General features: G+C 43.2%; 1 long non-coding RNA gene across 1 annotated transcript; it reads right to left on the bottom strand.

Moving 5' to 3' along the window:
* Nucleotides 1–1,070: 1,070 nt before the first annotated feature.
* Nucleotides 1,071–20,401, bottom strand: LOC144329592 (uncharacterized). Its single transcript, XR_013394985.1, has 2 exons — nucleotides 20,253–20,401; nucleotides 1,071–2,326 (listed from the first exon to the last, which is right to left on the bottom strand). It is a non-coding gene; the product is annotated as an uncharacterized LOC144329592 (long non-coding RNA).
* Between the last annotated feature and the right edge of the window lie 1,109 nt (nucleotides 20,402–21,510).

Raw genomic sequence — 21,510 nt, 5'->3', positions numbered from 1 at the left:
TCTGTTTTGTGATCCTGAGCATTGGCTCCAACCTTAGGCGGATAGCAGGATGACTACATCACTTCCAGGAATCACATCTAGATGTGTTAGTGTTAATGTCCAGAGGAAGAAGAAGGATGTCTCTCCTGAGACTCTCTATTTGAAATGGAACTTTTTTTGTAGAATCCCATTAGCAAATACCTGCTTATGTCTCATTGGCCAGAATTGGGTCACATGCCTGTTGTGACCAATCATTGGTAGGCAGCATTTGACCTTTGACCAATGGAACTCATCCTGGAGTTGGGGGCTGCAGTCAGTTTCACCTGAGGCTATATGGAGGGAAGCTGATTGAGGTTCTATTAGGAAAGAAGAAGGATGATGTGGATGTTGGCTAGGCATCTGGCAAAAATCTCCAGAAAAATAAATAAATTTCATTATTATCATTTTTATTATTACTGTTATTCTTATAACTTTCTTGTTTGGACTGCTTGCTCTCCCTGTCTCTTTCCTGTTCTGATAGTCTGTGACTCTGATCTTACTCAGCATTCTCAGTGTGGGCCGGGCTAATTTGGTCCCTGCATCTTCTGATGAGAAGGCAACTGAAAAGTACAATTTCTGCTTCCAACTTTCTTTCCCCTCTTGCAAATCCTTCAGGTGGAATAGCCAAACACTCCCAGGTGTGCTGAGCTACTAAGAACCAGCCAAAGGAAATTAATTTCAAGATTCCAGGATTCCAGCCTGTCACTCGCAACAGTGAGTTGTGTAACTGAGCGGAGGATACAGTTGCTTATGTGCCAAAGCATCTGCCTTTTCAGTCATATATATGGGAATCCTTTCTCTATTTGAGATGGCAAGTCCATCTCAAATAGAGTTTTGGATTGCAGGGTAGTAGATTTGAACATTTCTAGTTCATTTGACTAACTCCTCTGTGTTTTGTGGTCACAGATTACATAGTTAATACTTTTTTTTTTTTTTTTTTTTTTTAAAGAAGAACCAGTGTGGACAGATTGGTGAAAAACCACTCCCATTTTTGGAGAAACAACCTTTCTTGGTCTGTTTTGTGCTGCTATAACAGAGTATCACAGACTGGGTAATTTATAAAGAACAGAGATTTATTTTTTACAGTTTTGGAGGCTGGGAAGTCCAAGGTCAAGGGGCCTGAATCTGGTGAGGGCCTCCTTGTTGTATTATCCCATGGTGGAAGTTGAAAGGGCAAGAGAACATACACAAGGGAGGGGAAGGGGGACAAGCTCATCCAATTATCAGGAACCCACTTCCATAACAACAAACCCACTTCCTGGATAATGGCATTAATCCTTGCATGAGGGCAGAGCCCACATGACCTAATCACCTCTCAAAAATCCCACCTCTCAACACTGTTGCATGAGGAATTAAGTTTTCAAATTTCCAGCATATGAACTTTCAAGCCATAACACAACCCCAAACATAATAGCATGCCATTTAGGGATTGGAAAAATATTCCTCACTTACATGAGACAGTCAATTATTTTTTGCATCCCAATCCTGAAGCATAGCTTAATTTTACATCCATAATTGAATTGATTTTTTTTTCTTTTTAATTTATTTTTGGCTTTAGGCCATAACAAAGGCTGCTTGTGGAGAAGATGGCACAGACCACTTCTCTCTGTTGCAAGTAGTCAGCTCATTCAACCATTGGCAACCCCTCATCCACTGGTCAATTGGCCTGGGTCAACTAGAAAGTGATGTGTTTGGTATTGAAGGTATGTATGAGCCTACTGCCTCATAGTGCAGATAACAATTTCCTCCAAGGGTCAGGTTAGACTCTGCTGTCTGATGTCATAAACTCCCAGGCAAGTGGCAGAAATTCAGCAGCACAGGAGTTCTCTCAAGAACCAGCCAGGAAGTCTCTGGAATCTGGCAAAGTGAATTATGGTTCATTGAGTAAGATGTTCATCACCCTCTTCTTAGAAATAAATTCCATTTGCATCATCAGGGAGTCACAGACTGTTAGAGCTCGAAGTAACTTTGGACATCATGTGTTTAAATATCTTTGCAGCCAAGTCCATGGGGAAGGCCTAATTTGTGTCCCACTGCAGGGACTGTGACACAGAGGTTCTGTTTATATGAAGTCCCTGTAGGCCTTCTAGGAGAACCAGTGGGGAACATGTTGGCACTGACTGTTGCTCTAGGATAAATTTCTTCAACCAAGGTAGAGGACAAGAGTTGCCCTTTAAGTCTTGTACTGAACTGACTCTAAGTTTGAGTCTAATTCTTGGATAGTCTGTTAGAGAGGGGGTAATTTTGGATTCAACACTTTTTGCATCTTGCCCTCTGTTTCAATCCCAAAGAATTCTCTCTGAAGTTCCTAGAAGAGAGAACATGGTAAAAAATTACATGTGTGAGACAAATAAAAGAATCATCATGCCAGGCTGCAAGACATTGAGAACACAGGGAAACTCTTCTTGGGAGTTTGAAAAGAGGTGGGTCTTTTGATTATAGGAGTGGAGGCATGACAAAAACCAAGTTGGAAGGGTGAAAAAGAGAAGGAGCAAGAGCCGCTTGTGAGATAGAGAGCTTGCTTGAGTGACAAGTTAAGACTTGCCTCAAGGGTAACAGTAAATATGGTGGCTTGGAAAGCCTAGAACCAGCAACTGGCACAGGAGAATGTCAGTGGCCAGTAAAGAGCTGATCATGGGAACTGAGCTTATGCAGTCTGTCTCCCTCTCCTAGGACCTCAAATCTTGGGAAGATTGGTTGGCCTTCATTTATTCCAGCCATGGCATCTTGACATTGTCAGTTTGGAAAGCTTCTCAACATTCTCTCTCTCTCTCTCTCCCTCTCTCTCTCTCTGGTTAGAGTTGAGTTCTGTTGATTGAATTTGAATTGTCCTAACAGTTTCAGGGTCCCTTTGCCAATTAGCTAATTGCAAAATGAACAGACACTGAAGGAGCAAGTTTGGCGATTTAGAGAGCTTGAGCCCTGAAGCCACAAGTTCATCCCTGTTCTGCAGTTTGCATATTACCAAGCACAGCTGTATGATCAGGCTATTGGGTGATGGAAACATGTCAATAGTGAATGCCTGATGCTTTGCAGCAGGTGGAAGACACAGATGGCTAGCTCTCATGACAGTTTTCCTTGTCAGAAATCATTGTTCTCTTTTTGGTCTCAATATGACCTGTGCCAGCAGAAAGAGGGCTCTGGGAGTCAGCACAGCTGGAAACCAGCACTATCTGACTCTGGGCAAGTTGCTGTACCTCTCTGCAGTCAGTTTCCTCACCTATAAACCAGTGAAACAATACATAGCAACTCAACATATAAAATTAAGAACAGCAGGATTGCACTGCTGCCAGAGGATGCTGGTGGGTGGAATCCTGTCTACTTCGGAAGGATTCCTGAATACTTTCCTGCTACCTCCTCTTTTGGTCCTTGAGGTTCTTCTGGGGAACGCTCGAGGTCTGAGGCACACACTTTGATGACTACATGGCTAGATGATCTGTAAGGGACTTTCTAGCCTACGAGTCTATTCATTTATTTTACAAAACAGTCAAACAAGTCTATTCATTTGTTTTATAAAACAGTCACATTTTCATAGTCCCTCCTCTTCATCCCCTCCCTACTGCATAAGCCTCAGCACAGCACACATACAAACTTTCTCTGTGCACACGGGGAGGAGGAAAATGAGCTATTTTTGTGTTCAGTGCTTGCGGATTGGACCTTCTGTATTTCCAGAGATGGCCAGGATCATTGACAACATGCTAAGGAGCCACAAATAGGGTAAGTGGAATGTTCTTCTGCAAAAGGGAAGCCTGAGCCCTTTTCGGGCCACCCATGCCACTAGTCAGGCTTTCCAGGACTTCATGGCTCTGCATCAGAATTTCAGAGGTGCAAGAAGTTCTGAAAGCCTCCAGTCCCTAGAGCCCATGTCTGGACATCCTAAGGATAATATACTTCTCTGAGAGCATCCTGACCTCTCAGATCCATTTATAATATTGGTATTTAAAGGTGTACAAGAGATGTCAGCATTTCTATTCTATTCACTCATACTCCTTCCCAAAGATTCTTCCCTCCTCTCTAAGACAGCCTTCAAATCCTTGCTAAAAAGATGCCTAAATGCAGCCACATTTTGTACTAGTAGATTCCTCCCCACTGCCTGACAGCCACTGCTGATAGGTCTAGGAGTGACCACTTGACCAATCGATTCCTCTCTATTGGGACACAGAGCCTCTGTCATTTAGATGCTGACAGACATGAAGCTGTGTGGGGGTATGTCTTTGGGACAGCTGCCATGTTGAGCCATGTGCAATAGAGAAAATTGGCATGCCAAGAAGAGAAGGTAGTAGATACACAAAACGAAGGTAGATAGAGAGAACATGGGAGTGGGTAGGGGGAGAGGAGAAAAGGGCAGAAAGAGAGAGGGAGAGAGAGAGAGAGAACTTTCTGATAATTGTTCTCATTCCACAAGACCCTGTAATCTTCTACATTTACCTGTCTTTAGAGTTGCCTGAATCCCTCCATCATTGCAGAATTTTTATTGAAGTAGCCAGAATAGACTGTTCCTGGCAACCAGGCAATTTTTAATTAAGACTAAAAACTTAATGAAACAAGTCATGGCACCATCTACCCTGAAAGAGCTCGTGTATCTCTTCATTCACTCAACTGATATTTACCTAACCTAGATGTGGCAGCACTGTGGGTACCAGCATGAAGGATACAGTGATGAACAAATATTTAGGGATTTGAAATAACTTCAAGTGTGGAATGACCTGGCTGGATAAGGAAATGGAAGATGACTTATTTGAAAGGCAGTGATAAGGAGGAGGAATTAGGCTTGCTTTATTAGCCCCAGAGGGCATAAGAAAACTTGGGTGGGTAGAAATAAAAAGGGGGCAGATTTGGCCTCAACATAGAGGAGAGCTTCCTGGCAGTTTGGAACTGTCTGAAGATGGAACCACTTGTCTTGAGGGTTGACTTTCTCCTACCAAGGGGCTAAATGACCAGTTTTCATGAGCTTTGTAGGGTAGATGCAAGCAATAGATGAAAGTTTAGATGAGATGATCTGTAAGATTCTGCCCCAAACCCTTGAATTAACATTTCACCTTGGACCCACACGGTCTTTGTGATTTTAGGCCAGTTATTTAACTTCTCTAAGCCTGTTTTATCACCTTTGAAAACTGAGATGGAAAACTCTTGCGCTGTTGTACGGAATGAATTATGTGGCACTTAGTAAGTGCCTGGTGTGGGGAAGAAGGAATTCAGTGAATGAGTGTTTTCTTTACTCTTCTCTGTTATAGGTGAGGGTTTTCTTTTTATGAAATGCTGCTCTCAACTGCTGCCACCACTTCAGGGATTTTATTTGCTTTAAGCAATTGTAGTCCATGAAGATGATAAGAGTTTGTGTCTTATTCACCTTACTTAGCATAGGGTGGTGCCCTAAAAAGGCCTTCATAAATGTAGATATGATTTACTATGGAGCCTTAGCTAACAATCGCTACACTGAAATATCTATGAGAAATGCATTTCTTCTCTACTCTTTTTAAAAATTTTTAAATTTTAATTTTATTTATTTATTTATTTATTTATTTTTGAGACGGTCTCGCTCTGTGTCTCAAGCTGGAGTGCAGTGGCGTGATCTCAGCTAACTGCAACCTCCGCCTCCCAGGTTCATGCGATCCTTCTGCCTCAGCCTCATGAGCAGGTGGGATTACAGGCGCTCGCCACCACGCCCAGCTAATTTCTATATAGTTAGTAGAGACGGGGTCTCACCATGTTGGCCAGGCTGGTCTTGACTTCCTGAGCTCAAGTGATCTGCCTGCCTCGGCCTCCCAAAGTGCTAGGATTATATGCGTGAGCCACTGCGCCCAGCCACTTTTCTACATTTTAAGCTTAAACACTGAGTCACAGGTAAACACACATGTACACATAGACACACACACGCATGCATATGGACTGCAACTAAGATAATGCACACAGCATGCAGGCAGATATGCACAGACGTTCATTCCCCCCTGCCCATAATTAAGAAGATGGAAGAAGAATTGGCTTGTGGAATGAGTCACAGAGGCAGCCAGGATGAAGGGCAGGATTCAGCATCCCCAGGGAATCTTTATTTATAGCCCTGGCTGCTGGAGAGGGGGCTGGAATTATTCCTAAAGAGTTTCAGTGATGGAGTGATCAGATAACCAAAAGATGTCATTCCCACCGTCGTGCTTACAGGCAGGCGCCTGTTGCTGCTGGAGCCAGCAGAAGCGCTGTGTCACTCCAGAGCTGTGGTTCATGGGAGGAGCCGAGCTGACTGCATTCCAGCTGGTCTATCGGCAGTCGCTGGGCCCCTTTCCCCAGTGCACAGACAATCTCTATGCTAATCCGAGCAAATCCTCCCAACCCCAAACAAACAGAAACCTCTGGGACAGCAGAGGCCACTGATTGCACAGGATGCAGCTTAGATTCAAAATGATACAGTCTAATCCGTTGGCCCCACAGCCCTGCCTCTGTCAACAGTGTGGTTTCTGTAATGAGCAGAGAAAGTGGCATGAGGAATATGCAATAGGAGACCTGACCTATCTCACTCAGGGCCAGGGTGAGGACGGGAGGAGGCAGCTGGCTCTTTGCTAGGTTTTGAAGGACATCAGAAAAGTCTAGGGGTCATGAGCATTAAGTTCCTTGGGTGCAAGCTGTCTGTCTTATCCATTCTGGCACTCCTGGTGGCAAGCGCACAGGAGATATTAGTTGATCAATGGATACATGCGTAATCTATGCAATATCTCAGTGTGTGAAGACCCCGCAGTTCTGGTTCTTGAATGTGATACATGGTAGAAAAGGAAGAACATTTTTTAGGGAGCTAAACAGACTAGGACTCCAATCCTGTTACTTCCTGTAGAAGACCTTGCACAGGTCACCTATTCTCTCCAAGCCTCGGTTTGCTTACTTGTAAAATGGAGACTCCCTATTATGTGCTATGTTTTGGGAATCATGGGAAGGATTAAAGATGGTGAAGTAGGTTACTTCACTTTATTATATGTGCTACCTAGGGGAAATGAGGTATTGTTATCAGCCAATAACACGTTAGCTGAATTAATCAGACAGATTGCACGTGGAAAACAGGGAATCCAGAACTGCCTGAGATGGTCTGGTTTATTGGCTCCTTATTTCCCAGCCTCCTTCCTTGGACTAGAGCCCTTCTCTGAGTGGGAGTTCTCTTCTCAGTTGGCTCAAGTGTGTGCCTGGAACTTTGTTCCCATTTGGGGCAGGAGGCCCCTTGGACTGGACCCCAGCTACCCAGTGCAAACCCTGTGCTCAGCCCTCATGTGCTCTTCCTCTTGGTCCTTGACCCTTACCTTGGCTCCTGGCCCTGACATAGCTTAGGTAACAGCTGCTGCTCATCTCTGGACTGACTGATTCAAGAGGGCAACTCTAGGTCTGCTGGGCCTGGCGTCCCAGACTGTTGGAGCTGCCTGAGACTGCCTCAGCATTTGGTCCTCTGATTCTTGGGCCTCATTCATCCCTGGAGTCCTGACAAGACCAAGCTGAAGAAACCTGAACCTGCTCTTCTAGGTTACAGAGCACCCAATCCAGCACTTGAATCTCAGGTTGTTTCCAGAAGAGGTCAGATAACAGGAAGTAAGGCTCGGGAGAGAAGGAAGAATCAGGAAGAGGATTTCAGGAGCATTCACTACAGCTGCCATCAAAACATTACTTCCTAGACTGAGAGAAAAAAGTAGTAGTTATTAAAAGCCCCAGGTGTTTCAGCTGAAGAGATCTGAGCTTAAAGCCTGCCTCTGTCGCTTGTGAACTGGGCAGCCCTGGGCACGCTGCACCTTCTTTCTGAGCTTTGGATTCCTTGCTTATAAAGTGGGGTTAGGAAGAGTACCTACCTTATGGGGCTGAGAGCACTGAGAGACATAATGGCTGCAAAGTGCTGAGCACAATGCCTGGTGCACAGTAGGGAGTCCATAAAATAGTGGCTATGATGACTGTGATTTGATGATTTTTGTGACCACTGCCCTAGTGGCTGCTCAGGGTCATCAGGAGGACCTGATGAGATAAGGGATTTGAATGTGTTTAGAAGGAGGCTGGAGAGCCTGATGTCAACATGGAGTATTGAAATCATTATTTTCTCAGTTTTTGACATTTGCCAACTGATGTGCTGTTGCACCCAAAGATTGGGTGCATGGCAGCCAGAGGGCATGAAGGACTTCCCCAGAGCTGGCTGCTGGCATGACCTTCCCATCTGGTGCAGTGGGAGGGAAGAGGCTTGGACAGAGTTCTCCTATTGTCCCGGGTCTTCTGAGGCCATCAGCTTTGCTCAGTTCTTCTAGCTTAGCAGAGGGGTTTACAAAGGGTGGGGGGGAGACACAGGGGACCAGGAGCTGAAACTTTTTTTGCTAAGTGTTTTTCAGAGCCCGCAGCTCTGAGAAGGTGACAAGGGGCCAGGCAACAAGCCTTGATTTATGAACTGAGGCTCCCATTCCAGAAAACACATCATCAGTCCTTGTAGTAAAGAGCTTCAACCAGAGGGGCTGCCCTTCTGACTGCAGGCCTGAGTCCCAGGACTGCTCTGAAAGGCAACTCTTTTTTATGCACCCCTTAGGGGAGAAAATCCAGAGAACAAATTCTGGGCCCTCCGTAGGGATGGGAACTGCTCTCTGATAGCCAGGGAAGTACCTGAAACACAAGCGCCAGGCCCCTAACAGTGAAAGGGAGAGTGGTAGAGTTCTTAACAAAATGACCTTACTGTCAGCTGGTCATACATAGAGTCCAGAAGAAGGGACAAATGGTCCTTTACTTTTTACTTATAGCCCCAACAGATCCCACAGAGGCGGATTCCACTCAGCCACATGTTCAGTTCTTCCCCAACATTCCAACACGGAGCCACTCTAATAGAATCTTAGGATGCTACCTTTCACAAATGGTATGTGCAACCCATACCTACCATTCTCCCTATCTTCTTTTTCACAGAACTGTATCTGCAGCAGTATGCTAAGATGGAACCCCCTCTGCTGAATCTAGGGAATGAGCCATGTTTGGTCTCACTCAGACACGACAATTTCATTCCCATTTGCCAGTGATTGGTTTAGGGATGGTCATGTGGCTCAGTTCTGGCCAATGGGATCTGAGTCAAAGTCCTCTGGAATCGTCTGAAAATATTTTGCTCCTTGATAAGAAAGAGACATAGGAGGAGAAATCTCATTCTGTCTCTTTCTTCTTTTGCATGTCATTGTATGAGGATGTGGTGTTTGGCAGCCATCCTGCCACTGTGAGGAGAAAGCCAAAAACATGGCACAGAAGCTGATTCAGAGCCTTCACATTGTTGAGCCATAGTCTAACCCTGGAACTGCCAACTTGTAGACTTTTGTTAAATGAAGTAATGAAAGTCCTTATTGTTTTGTTTGGAGACAGAGTCTTGCTCTGTCACCCAGGCTAGGATACAGTGGCGTGATCTCAGTTCACTGTAACCTCTGTCTCCTGGGTTCAAGTGATTCTCCTGCCTCAGCCTCCTGAGTATCTGGGATTACAGGTATGCGCCACCATGTCTGCTTAATTTTTGTATTTTTAGTAGAGACGGGCTTTCACCATGTTGGCCAGGCTGGTCACGAACTCCTGACCTCAAGTGATCCGCCTACCTCGGCCTCCCAAAGTTTTGGGATTATAGGTGTGAGCCACCATGCCTGGCCCCTTGTTGTTTAAGCAACTTTTAGTCACATATGCTGTTCCATCTATACCAAAGCATCTGAACGAATCTATCAGGGAAACCTCTTCTCAGTTGACCCTCCCTTTTTCTTCTCCTTTCCCTGCTTTAATTCAGGTGACTCAAACCTGGATGCCTGCAGGGGCTGGAGCAGAACTATGCACAACTGTAACTTGTGTGGCACAAGGAAGGCGAATTACAGAGTGTGTGCCCCTTGTGAAGGGGCTGGTGCTGGTTATTGGGTTCCAGCTGGTTCTGGCTGTGCAGGAATCCTACCCAACTGTGGTCAGATATTTTTATTTTTCAGGAGAAACTGGAAAACTGGATTTTTAGGTGGACTCTCAATTTAGAAATGCAAGTTGAAATTTTAAAGTAAGATACTGTATATGAACCAAACTGACATATCTGTGCACTATGTATGGTCTCAGGGTCATATATTTATGACTTGGGTTTAACCTCAGAGTTTCATTTTTTCCTTGAGCTTGAACCTTAAGGCTGTCAGTGACTTATTTCAGATTTTGCTGTTGGGTAGGAGCTGTGGTTGTGGGCTTGAGTTATATGGCAGTGGGGAATAGAAAAGGGGAGAAAAGAGAATAGAAGGATGTAACTGTGTCCTGACATTAAGGTAGGACATCTGCAAGCCAACAAGCCTTTATCCTGCAGGATAAACCTTCTCTTAGCAGAAGTCTTGTGTTTGATTTTACTGAAAAGGCCACTATTGTTTTCTCCACCATGAATTATGTTACCAAAGCCCCCTTCTCTTATCTAAATGTCAGTGTGGCTCAGGCTCTAAGAATTGGGCCTATACCACCAAACGACCATGAAGCTAGAAGTTTTGATGCAATTTCCAAGGAAATTGACATCCTGTTTGGCTTAATTAGTGCTGTGAAGACACAAGTTTTGTCTAGGAGCGTGAATTCTCAGTTCTCATTTAGCCCAATAAATGTTCAGTTCTTTTCAGCTAAAGAAAATATCTCATGGAAAATACAAGGACATACCCTTTTCATGCAAACTGCATTTGGGTGCATGAATAAATTCAAATGGGTCCCTGTAGGGAGGGCCTGGACTGCTGTGGACATTTTAGACCTTTGTTAAACTAACTTTCCATGGACCTGAGGATTCTGACCCCCAAGGGGGCAAGTCTAGGCTCCTTGTCCCTGCATGACCCACACAGGTTGTTTAATTTAATTCTTCAGGCTGTTAAATTGGAAATCTTCATGTTTGCCTCCAGGTCATCAAATTAAAAATATTCAGAGTGCCTTTATTGCAAGGCATCAGAGAACAGCTAACACGAACTTCATGCCGTGTACTGTGTATAGCCCAGTGATGCCCCTCGATGACAAGAGAGGATGAGTCACCACCAGCTTCAGGGATTTGGAAGAAATGTCAATGAAGTCATGAATAATAGGTGCTGCACTGACACCTAAGAAGGTTAAGGTCAGGAATTAGTTGGCAGGGAAGAAAATTGTGAAGGAGGCCACCCACAGCTCTACAGAGCTTCAGTAGCTTGTGTCATCTGATTGGATAGTGGTGAGCTGGGATAGCCAAGAAAATAAGGAATTTATTTCATTTTGAAGAAATAAAGTGTGCATACGTTGGTGGTGGTGGGAGGTTCTTCCTAAGGGCAGAGAGGTGGACTTGATGGCTTCTGGAAGCCCCACCAAGCTTCAGGCCTTTATTGTGGCTGTAGGGGCTGGTATTAGAAATCAGTGGGTCTGAGAACTTCTCCAAGCATCCTGGGAATTTTTTAAAGGGAACATTTTACAGAAAGGCAGAAACTAATCTAGGCTACCTCTAGAGAGAAGAAAGACCCCAATAGCCCAGAAGGGCTGCAGAATGTTAGATTGTGTTTCAGTTCCAGTGGGAAGACACTATCAAGACAGTAAGTAGTTCAGACGATGTTTTCTGCCCTCTGCATAAAAAGCAAAGAGGTGGGGTTAAAAAGCTGGTGGTTGTGCTTCCATTGACCTTCCAATCAAATGCTATTTTGGTGATTCATTCTGGGGGAATGAAGCAATGGATCATCATCAAGAAAATGATGGAATGCCTCACCATTTCATGGTGTCTCCACTTGTTTGTCTGTCTACATTAACCAGAAAAATTCCAGCGAGGACAGGCCTGCACACTGTCTAGAGATGGAAGGAGGTGAAATCACCTCCACGATGGTCATTGCCGTGGCTTTCACTCCTGTTGCCACCATCATCCAGTATATGTGTAGACTAAGAGAACTCTAAGACAAGCACAATGACAACAACAAGGCCTGTCGTAGACTGTCATAGTCAGGGTTTGTTGTTAGGGATCGGCACTTGGGGAAGGGAGAGGAAACAGGATTGGACAGAGGGAGAAGTTGAACTGTGATGTTTATCAGAGTTGTCCTCAGTGAGCTGAAAAGACTGAATCTTTATCAATGATTGGATGTGTGCTGTCAGGGAAGGGTACTCTCCTGGGCAAGGTGGCTCTCTGCAGCTGAGGTCGCCAAGCTCAAGCTGACAGCTGGAGTGTCTGCTGATGGCACTTGCAGCAGCGGGCTCAGTGGGTTCTTCCCTGAAGGAGACTGGAGCACTGCAACTGTGTGCCATTCAAAAAGCCCAGATCTTGGGTGTATACCCAAAGGATTATAAATCATTCTACTATAAAGACACATGCACACTGAGTTTATTGCAGCACTATTTACAATAGCAAGGACTTGGAACCAACCTAAATGCCTATCAATGATAGACTGGATAAAGAAAACGTGGCACATATACACCATGGAATACTATGCAGCCATAAAAAAGAATGAATTTGTGTCCTTTGCAGGGACGTGGATGAAGCTGGAAATCATCATTCTCCACCAACTAACACAGGAATAGAAAACCAAACACTGCATGTTCTCACTCATAGGTGGGAGTTGAGCAATGAGAACACATGGACACAGGGAGGGGAACATCACACACCAGAGCCTGCTGGGGGGTGGAGGGCAAGGGGAGGGAGAGCATTAGGAAAAATACCTAATGCATTTGGGGCTTAAAACCTAGATGATGGGTTGATGGGTGCAGCAAACCACCATGGCACATGTATACCTATGTAACAAACCTGCACGTTCTGCACATGTATCCCAGAATAAAAAAAAAAAAAAAATCCCAGATCTTGAATCCAGGGAAGGTTTTATTGCAGATTTCAGAGCCATGAAGCCACCTCTCAGCACCTTGGTCTATCTCCTGACCAAGCAGTCAGACAAAGCAAGTACAATTTCTATGACGGTAGTGAGAGCCAGGCAAGATGGCAAGACCTCAGGCTTATGATTCAGACAGACCAGGATTCAAAATCCACACTCATACTCACCAGTTGCATGACTCTAGGCAATTATATCACCTTCTCTGAGCTCCATGTCCCTTTCTGTAAAATGGGGATAATAGTGTGCTGGTCCAGGGCCCACTTGTCTTCCCATAGTGTCTTTCCCTTCCCACGTCTGTTCTGTATCACAGGGACCTTATCTCTGCAAGATGCAGCTCCCAGGCTCCTGTGTCAGCTGGATTATAGCTGAGTTTGGCCAATGATAATTTGGGGACAAGAAGCAGCAGCTATTCAGGGCATTTCTCCCTCCCTGCTTCAGGTGGTGTCCCTAGCAGCAGCTGCATCTCTGCAAGCAAGAGCACTCATTAACATAGACATACTCAAAACTGCCACATGTGCAGTTTCTAACAATGTTGACAAGCCAGTGCCTTAATTATTTTATTATTTTAAAATAAGATTATTTATTTGATTAATTATAAGAATATTTTAATCTTATAAGATTATTTTAGTTGATTAATCATCACTCATGTAGAGGATACGATACAAGTTGGGAATTTTGATTAGGACATGAAAAAGCATTGTTGAAGTTTATCAAGTTTCTCAAAGATTATTGTCCTGCAGGATCCCTCATGAGTACATAAAGTAGTGGGGAAGGGCTCCAGGGTGTCAGAGAGGAACAGTAAGGCAGAGGAGGAGACCCTGCAGAGAGATGTTTAAATAGCATATAAGTTGCCACCATCACAACTCTGAAGAGAACTATAACTTCAAAGTCATTCAAAATTGGCATTCAAAGTCTGTCAAAACAGGGCTTCAATCTACTTTTTAAACTCTCTTTCTTAGACTTTGTATTGGGTTGAATAGCAGATCTCCAAAAGATATGTCTAAGTCCTAACCCCACCCCACCACCCCGGTACCTGTGAATATGACTTTATTGGAAATGGGGTTTTGGAAGATGTTAAGAATCTTGAGATGACATGATCCTAGATTTAGGGTGGGCCCTAAGCTCAATGACTGTTGTCCTTATAAAATAAAAGAGAGGGAGAGTTGAGACATAAGGACACAGGGGAGGAGCTGCAAGCCAAGGAATTAGAATCACTAGAGGCTGGAAGAGGCAAAGGATGGAATCTTTGTTATGGGAGCCTTAGGAGACTAATATAGACCCCAACTTCCAGTTATATTGGGCCATTGAGTTGTTTCCTGAATAGCCCAGCTCTTTGCTGACCTTGGGTTTTTAACAATGTTGCATTGGACACATTATTACATTTATATTTAATGCATGCACAGTTAACTATTTGATTGGCAAAAAATAACATGAATAGACTGAGAGAGGCTGAGAGCAGAGCAAATTGATGGCTAAGCTGCTAGGGACAGTTCTGTCTCCTTTTCCATGCTGAGTGGTCAGTGCTGCCCTGCAGGATGCGGGAAACATGGCCACGGCTACTCCTCACCACTCCCATGGTCTTCCCACAGGATGAGCATCTCATCACGTCATGTATGAGTCCATTGTGGAAGATTTCATGGTTTTCATACAACCTGGCCCCTCAAAGCAAGCTCATGAATTCAGCTGAAGCAACAACAATTGATTTCGGGACTACAGGACACAGTGACTGCATTGGATTTCTTGAGAGACAGTGTCATTTTCCAACACAGTGTCTCATAAGATATTTTTAAAGGAACTTTTGACTATCCTTTATTTATGACTTTTTTGGCTTTATGCATTGATTTTAGAACACAAATGCTGAGTAAGATTTGATTCCTTTGAGTTCACTTTGCTTAGAATCCCTCAGCATACTTCAACATGCCACTTTTTCCAACGACTTCTCCCTTCATATCCGTATTGGTGTTGAATTTCCAACTTCTTCAAAATTCCATAGCATCTCCCTCCATCACTCCCATGTATCTTCACTTATAGGAATTTATACACACATCAGCTTCCCTTGCAGAATTTTTTGACATTGGGGGCTATATATCTTTGAATCTCCCATAGGCCAGTGGATCATTGAATGAGTGGTTGGATGGATGGATGGATTTATTGATGAGTTTATAGATTTCAGAGAGAAATCAAATGGAATCTAATATCCAAAGCAAAGAGAGCTTGTCTACATTTACACTGCCAATGTGAGTCTTGATGCACATATTGGGAATCAGATTGCCAGGTGATGCCATACTGTTGCAGATAGATGGTTTGCTTTCTCTGTGGACTTAAAATAATTCAAGCGTGAGGGCACTCCTTTAAATCACTGGTACAGGGATGCATCTATACTGCAACTCAGCCTAAGTGTCAGTTCCTAAAGGAACTCTTCCCTGCACCTCCAAGTCTAGGTGAGTCTCCTTCCTCTCTGTTATGTGCTATCATGACATTCTCTTTTTTCCCTTCATAGCATTCTCACATTTTGAAACTCTATTTGTTTCTGTGACTTTTTGTTTACTATCTTTTACACCCTCCAACCTCTTGGCTGACTTTAAACTCAAGAAAGGTACGATTGATGTCTGTTTTCTTAACCATGGTAATCCAGTGTCTAGTTCAGTGCCTGCCATTGGCTGCAATATATTATAGCAGTAACATATCACATATTACTGCTCCTAATATCTAATATTAATTGACTACGTATTATGTGCCAGGCACTGTTAAAAACTGCTTTATATAAATCATCTCCTTTTATCTTCACAATAACTCTCTGAAGCAGGAACGATCATTATTCCCATTTTGTAGATGAGGAGACTGAGATACAGGGACGCTAACTGGTTCAAGGTATCACAGCTAGGAAGTACCACAGTGGAGATTTAAATCCAGGGATGCAAGCCTCAAAGTCAGGAAGTGTTCACTAAATATATGTTGAATAAATGAATCAATCATGATCAATATTACTGTGTATCTTCTGGACTAATCACCTAGCCAATGCAAAGATGTCTTCTACAACTACTCTAAGAGTTAGTTCTCCAGATCCTTCTGAAATACTTCTGGCAATGGGATTCATTAGCTTTTCCAGTTGGGCAACTCTAATAACTAGGATGATTTTCATTATGTAAAACTGAAATCCACTTCTGTGATAATTTTACCTGTGGACACCTGTTCTACTCTCAGTAGTTTAAAAGAACTTTAGTTCCTCTCATACAGCTCTGATAAGAGTTTTCACTTAGATGACAGCCTATGTTCCAGCTATATCTGCAGCTTCTGGCCAAACCATAGCGTACTGGTATACCTGTTAAACTGAGGCATCCACACCTGGATAGAAGGCTTTCCAGGCATGGTTTGCCCAGGGTGGAGTAGAGTAAGAATATGCAGGTCTGTAACCCTGGGGACTGACATGATGCTTGTTGAATTCAAATAAAATGCTTTCATAGTGATAATAATAATCCCTTTACTTTATAGTTGAAAATTATAAAATACATATGTGTGCCAAATTTCAGTTGATTTTTCTCTACAATATGTTGTTTAATCTCTGCTATGTTTTTGATTGAGGCTTCAGGATATTAGAGCCGTAAGCAAGGTGAGAGATGCTTTGAGGTCCAGAGAGGTTGAATGGTTTGCTTAGAGCCAAGCTAAGTTTCCTTTTAAAACTGATAATTTCTGGAAACTATGTCCTTCTTACCATGATATCCCATGAACCTGGTGGGTTTCCTACCCTCTGGTTCCTTTCAGTATATTAACTGTGGTCAAAATAGTGTTGGCAATGAATGTTCCATCATTGGAGGTGTATGAACTGATAATGAGCTGGCTTTTGAATAAGGATGTTGTACCCACAACGGTTGAGACATCTAATGAGTATTGGTCTAAATGATCTTTCAGGTAATGTAACCTCAGACCTTATAAAAACTATGCCACCCATAGATTGCATAGGGATCAGGTAGAGTTTTAGCCACAAAGCTTTAAAGACTTCTATCAACCAAATCGTTTCTGAATATAGCAACCTAGTTTCTCACCAAAACTGGTAGAAGCCAAGATCATCATCCTTCAAGATTGAAACGCTACCAAAAATATATGAGTTTTCAACACTGATTCTCAATACCTTGTGGAAACTTCCCAAGATCTTTTGTCCCAATCCTATTTGTTCTTCACACCTAGCTCAACTCCTGTTTACTCTGAATATCCTTTCTCAATCCTCTAAATTAGAATGAATTCTTCCCTCCCATATTTCCCCATAGGTCATTGTAACTCGCCTATAAAACCTATCAAAATCTGCCTTATATTATGCATATTTTCCCATTTCATCGAGCAATCACTGATAAATCAGCAAATAAATCAGCAAACACTGATTTATTTGTACATAATTTATTATCATTATTAACCATGTACTACGCCAAGTACTTTACATGTTTTGCCTCTTTGTTTTGTCTTTACCTTATTTATTTTTTGCAATGACCCTTTGTGGTAGGTGTTGATAATATCACCATTTCACATATGAGGAAACTGAGGCTTGGAAATTAGTCATTTTCCTAAAATTACATGGTAAGTTGGTGCCAGAGCTGGGCTCACAAGTTCTTATAGAACAGAGGCCATGATTCTTCTCTCTCAGTCCCTAGAATTTTACTTTGTTTGCAATGGGTGCTTAACAATTTTTTTTCTGTTGCTTATAGACACAGATCCAGAACACTTCAGACCACACTTGCGATGAAGAAAGTCTGTGGTTCCAGAGAATCAAAGCCAGGTAGATAAGCTGGCAATTGGATCAAGGTGAAAGCAGTTCTTCCATTGAGTTAGGTGAGCACTCAGGAGCTCTATTATGCTAGGGACTCTCTGACATCTTTCATCATGTGGTCAAAGGAAATAATGGTAAGTAAAGAGCAGTGGTCTCCATCTTTGATCTCAGTCTTGGGTGGAATAAGAGATGGAACACTTTTATTGTCTGAGCAGTTGGTTTGAGAATCTTTCTGAGGAGAGATCCACCTTGGTGGGGAAAAACCCCTTGACAAGCCCACTTACTGTAAAATACTTACAGCAAGTATAGCTGTACCTGAGTGAAGAGGAAGAAAGGGAGAGGAAAATATGAGAGAGGGCGAGGGAGAGGGTGGTAGAACCAGCAAGATGGTGAATCAGCTGTACTGCATTGTACATGATATAATCACTCCCCAGAACTGTGTGATCTTCAATGAATTCTTGAAAGCTTAGCAAAGGGCAGACATAAATAGATTTCTCATGGAAAACAGAGAAAGCCCTATGCCTTGGGACACGGGTAGAATGGAATTAGTGAGCCAACAAAAAGATTCTCAACACCAGAAAAATGCAAAGTTCTTGAGGACGGCTTAAGGCTTTCCCATGCTGTAGAATTCAGGGTTCAAGGCAATATCATGGAGATTTCAAGGATTTTGGGGGGGCCAGTGGGCAACTGTTTGACATTTGGTAACCATACCCAAAAGAGGTCATATAACTCATTTAAATTCAATTGAACAGAGAGTAAGTAGATGTTTCTTGAGCACCAACCCAATGCCAGACGCTGTAGGTTGGACATCACTTCAAGGCTGCTGGGGAGAAATTACGAAGTAGATCTGTGGGAATACTTCCCCCATTTGTTCTGCTGAGAAATCTCTCTCAGTTTTGCTGGCCGTTCAGTGGTTCCTGAGATAACTAACCTGACTTATCCCTCCAATATCAGAACCTCAGTTTGGGAGCTTTCTTTTCCTCATTTTCTTTCACCAAAATTTATTCATGTATAAAATGCTGTAGAGTGTTGTCAAGAGTGTTCTGAACTTAGACTTTGGAGACCTTAGACTTTGCAGAGAATTCTTGCCCCAGAACTTTCTAGCTGTTTGACGTGGGAAAAAACACTTAACTTTTGGGAGACATTCTCATTTTGGTTTATGTCTCTGTAATGGTTTTTATATGTTTGTCCCTCAGTACACTGTGAGCGGCATAAGGCCAAGTACCATTACTATCTTTTTTGTTTTGTTTTTTGTTTTTTTCTTTTTTTGAGACAGAGTCTCACTCTGTTGCCCAGGCTGGAGTGCAGTGGTGCGATCTTGGCTCACCCCAACCTCTGCCTCCTGGGTTCCAGTGATTCTCCTGCCTCAGCCTCCAGAGTAGCTGGGATTACAGGGGTGTGCTACCACGCCCAGCTAGTTTTTGTATTTTTAGTAGAGACAGGCTTTCACCATTTTGGCCAGGCTCGTCTCCAACTCCTGACCTTAGGTGATCCACTGGCCTTGGTCTCCCAAAGTGCTAAGATTATAGGTATGAGCCACCGTGCCCAGCCCATCTTTTTTTTTTTTTTTTTTTTTTTAAGACAGAGTCTCACTGTGTTGCCCAGGCTGAAGTGCAGTGGCATGATCATGGCTCACTGCAGCCTCGACCTCCCGGGCTCAAGCGATTCTCTTGCCACAACCTCCTGAGTAGCTGGGACTACAGGCACAAACCACCATGGCTGACTAATGGAAAAAATATATATTTGTAGACATGAGGTTTTGCTATGTTGCCCAGGCTGGGCGTTATTATCTTGTCTGTATCTTTAGAACTCTTACATAGTGCTTGGCCGTCAATAAAGTTTGTTCTAGGAATGAATTAAGGAATGACCACCCAACTCTCCTTGCTACTTATGTAAAGCTGAAGTGAGTTAATGAATATGAAAGAGTATTTAAAAAAACATAATTTATCTGTTTATTAGAAACCTCATTGTAGCTAGCTGCCACATCAGAAATAATTCAGCTAAACCACTTTTATTAAGGTGTTGATGTTTTAGAGTTAGCTTTATGGGTTACGTCTGCCAGGGGCTACTTGTGTTTTTGTATGTAGGTTTTGAGGAAGCATATATTTCACGAAAAGAGTTTAATTGATCCATAGGTATTATGAACAGTAGTGACAAGCATATTGTAAAAGGGATTTTTTGAACAAAACAGGGCTTTCTGGGTTTCTTCAAGCAGGAAATAAAAATCTGCCAGTTTGAATCGTTTCCAAAAATGCCGCGACTACAGCATCTTTTCTAAGACTCTTGGAAAAATGCAATGCAGTTGTGATAGGCTATATCTTTAACTCACTCTCCATTTAAAATGAAGCACAAGAAACTGGAGACAAATGACCAAGCTATATAGAGATTGCGAGAATTAGTGATCAGCGTTGGCTGCAAACCATGTGAGTTACGCTTTTCTTTTCGGTTTCACGCAGAAACTTCTCTCATTTCATTTTAAGTTGCATCTGCTTTGCACAGTGTGTGTGTGTGTGTGTGTGTGTGTTTTTCGCAAAGCACCATGAATGATTTATGACTTTCTGACGCCACATCCCACAAGATTACATAAGGAACAATGAAAAACAAGTGATTGAGCCAAACTTAAAAAAACCCCAAACATTTCCAAAATGGATTTCATCTTGACTGCAGTCAGCTAATAGTTTTTGACTCACCACAAGTGCTCCTTCATTCCAAAGTGCGCCCCATTTCTGTGAGGATCTCCCAGATTTTCTTTCACTGTTGACAGCACACTATGATCAACTCAGTCTTTTTTCCCCAGCAATGTCCAGGAACGTCCAATTTTCCCAAATCCTCCCCTTCTCTCTGAAAGTGAACTTTGCAGCTGGATTGCAGAAACAGTCTCATTAGTTTGGTTAATGATTGGACAAAAACCTTGATAGGAGTAATAGCTATCAGGCTTGTCATTTCTTTTCATCATAGAATAATAGGATTTCAGAGTTTGCAGGGGCCTGGGATTCCCTAGTTGTACCCATTGTTTGACAGATAAAGAAGCTGATAACCAGAGAGGTGAGGTAACTTACCCAAAGTCACACAATTAGATTACTTTAAGCAGAGTAATGGACATAATTCAACCTCAGAGTGGTGTCGTCTGTGCATATTTATCAATAAACTTTCATCGCCCTACTTAAGTGAAGTGACAACATTAGATGTTATTTTTTAACTATAGGAATTTTAGAGCTTATGTGATGGACTTTCTGTCATTGACTTGTTTATGAAGCCGGAGCAAATCCATGCGGGGGAGGAAGACAACTGCTTGCAAGGCAAGGGCTGTGTTGAAGGCTAGAGTACTGGGTTGCTGGCTGCAAGGGGTGATGTGTCTTTCCAGAGTCTTGGTCAGAAGTGGCCAAATTGGGGTAATGAGGGTTTGTCTGAAACCCGAGGTCTGGATCAGTGGCCTGTATGAAGTTTCAGGTTTGAGGGGTTGGTGTGAGACAGCAAACTGAAGGTGAGTGAAAGATAAGGAGTCAAGGAGTCACAGAGGGCAAGATGGCTGAGATCAGTGTCCAGGTTGTGGGGCTGTGATCAAATAGAAGGACCACCAAATAGAGGAAGCACCAGTTGTTGGTTTAAGGGAGCAGGATTGGGTCACATTATTTCAAGTTTACAGATAAGAATGGAAAACCCACCAGGCCGGGTGTGGTGGCTCACACCTGTAATCCCAGCAATTTAGGAGGCCAAGGTGGGTGGATCACTTGAAGTCAGCAGTTCAAGACCAGCCTGGCCAACATGGTGAAACCTTGTCTCTACTAAAAATACAAAAATTAGCCAGGTGTGGTGGCATGCGCCTGTAATCCCAGCTACTTGGGAGGCTGAGGCAGGAGAATCGGGGAGACTGCAGTGAGCCGAGATCTGGGCAACAGAGTGAGAGCCCCGTCTGGGCAACAGAGTGAGACTCTGTCTCAAAAAAAA

This window comes from Macaca mulatta, chromosome 6 (assembly GCF_049350105.2).
Source record: "Macaca mulatta isolate MMU2019108-1 chromosome 6, T2T-MMU8v2.0, whole genome shotgun sequence".
NCBI classification, from domain to species: domain Eukaryota; kingdom Metazoa; phylum Chordata; class Mammalia; order Primates; family Cercopithecidae; genus Macaca; species Macaca mulatta.
The sequence above is the reverse complement of the archived record's forward strand: the minus strand, read 5'-3'. Positions and strand labels throughout refer to the sequence as shown.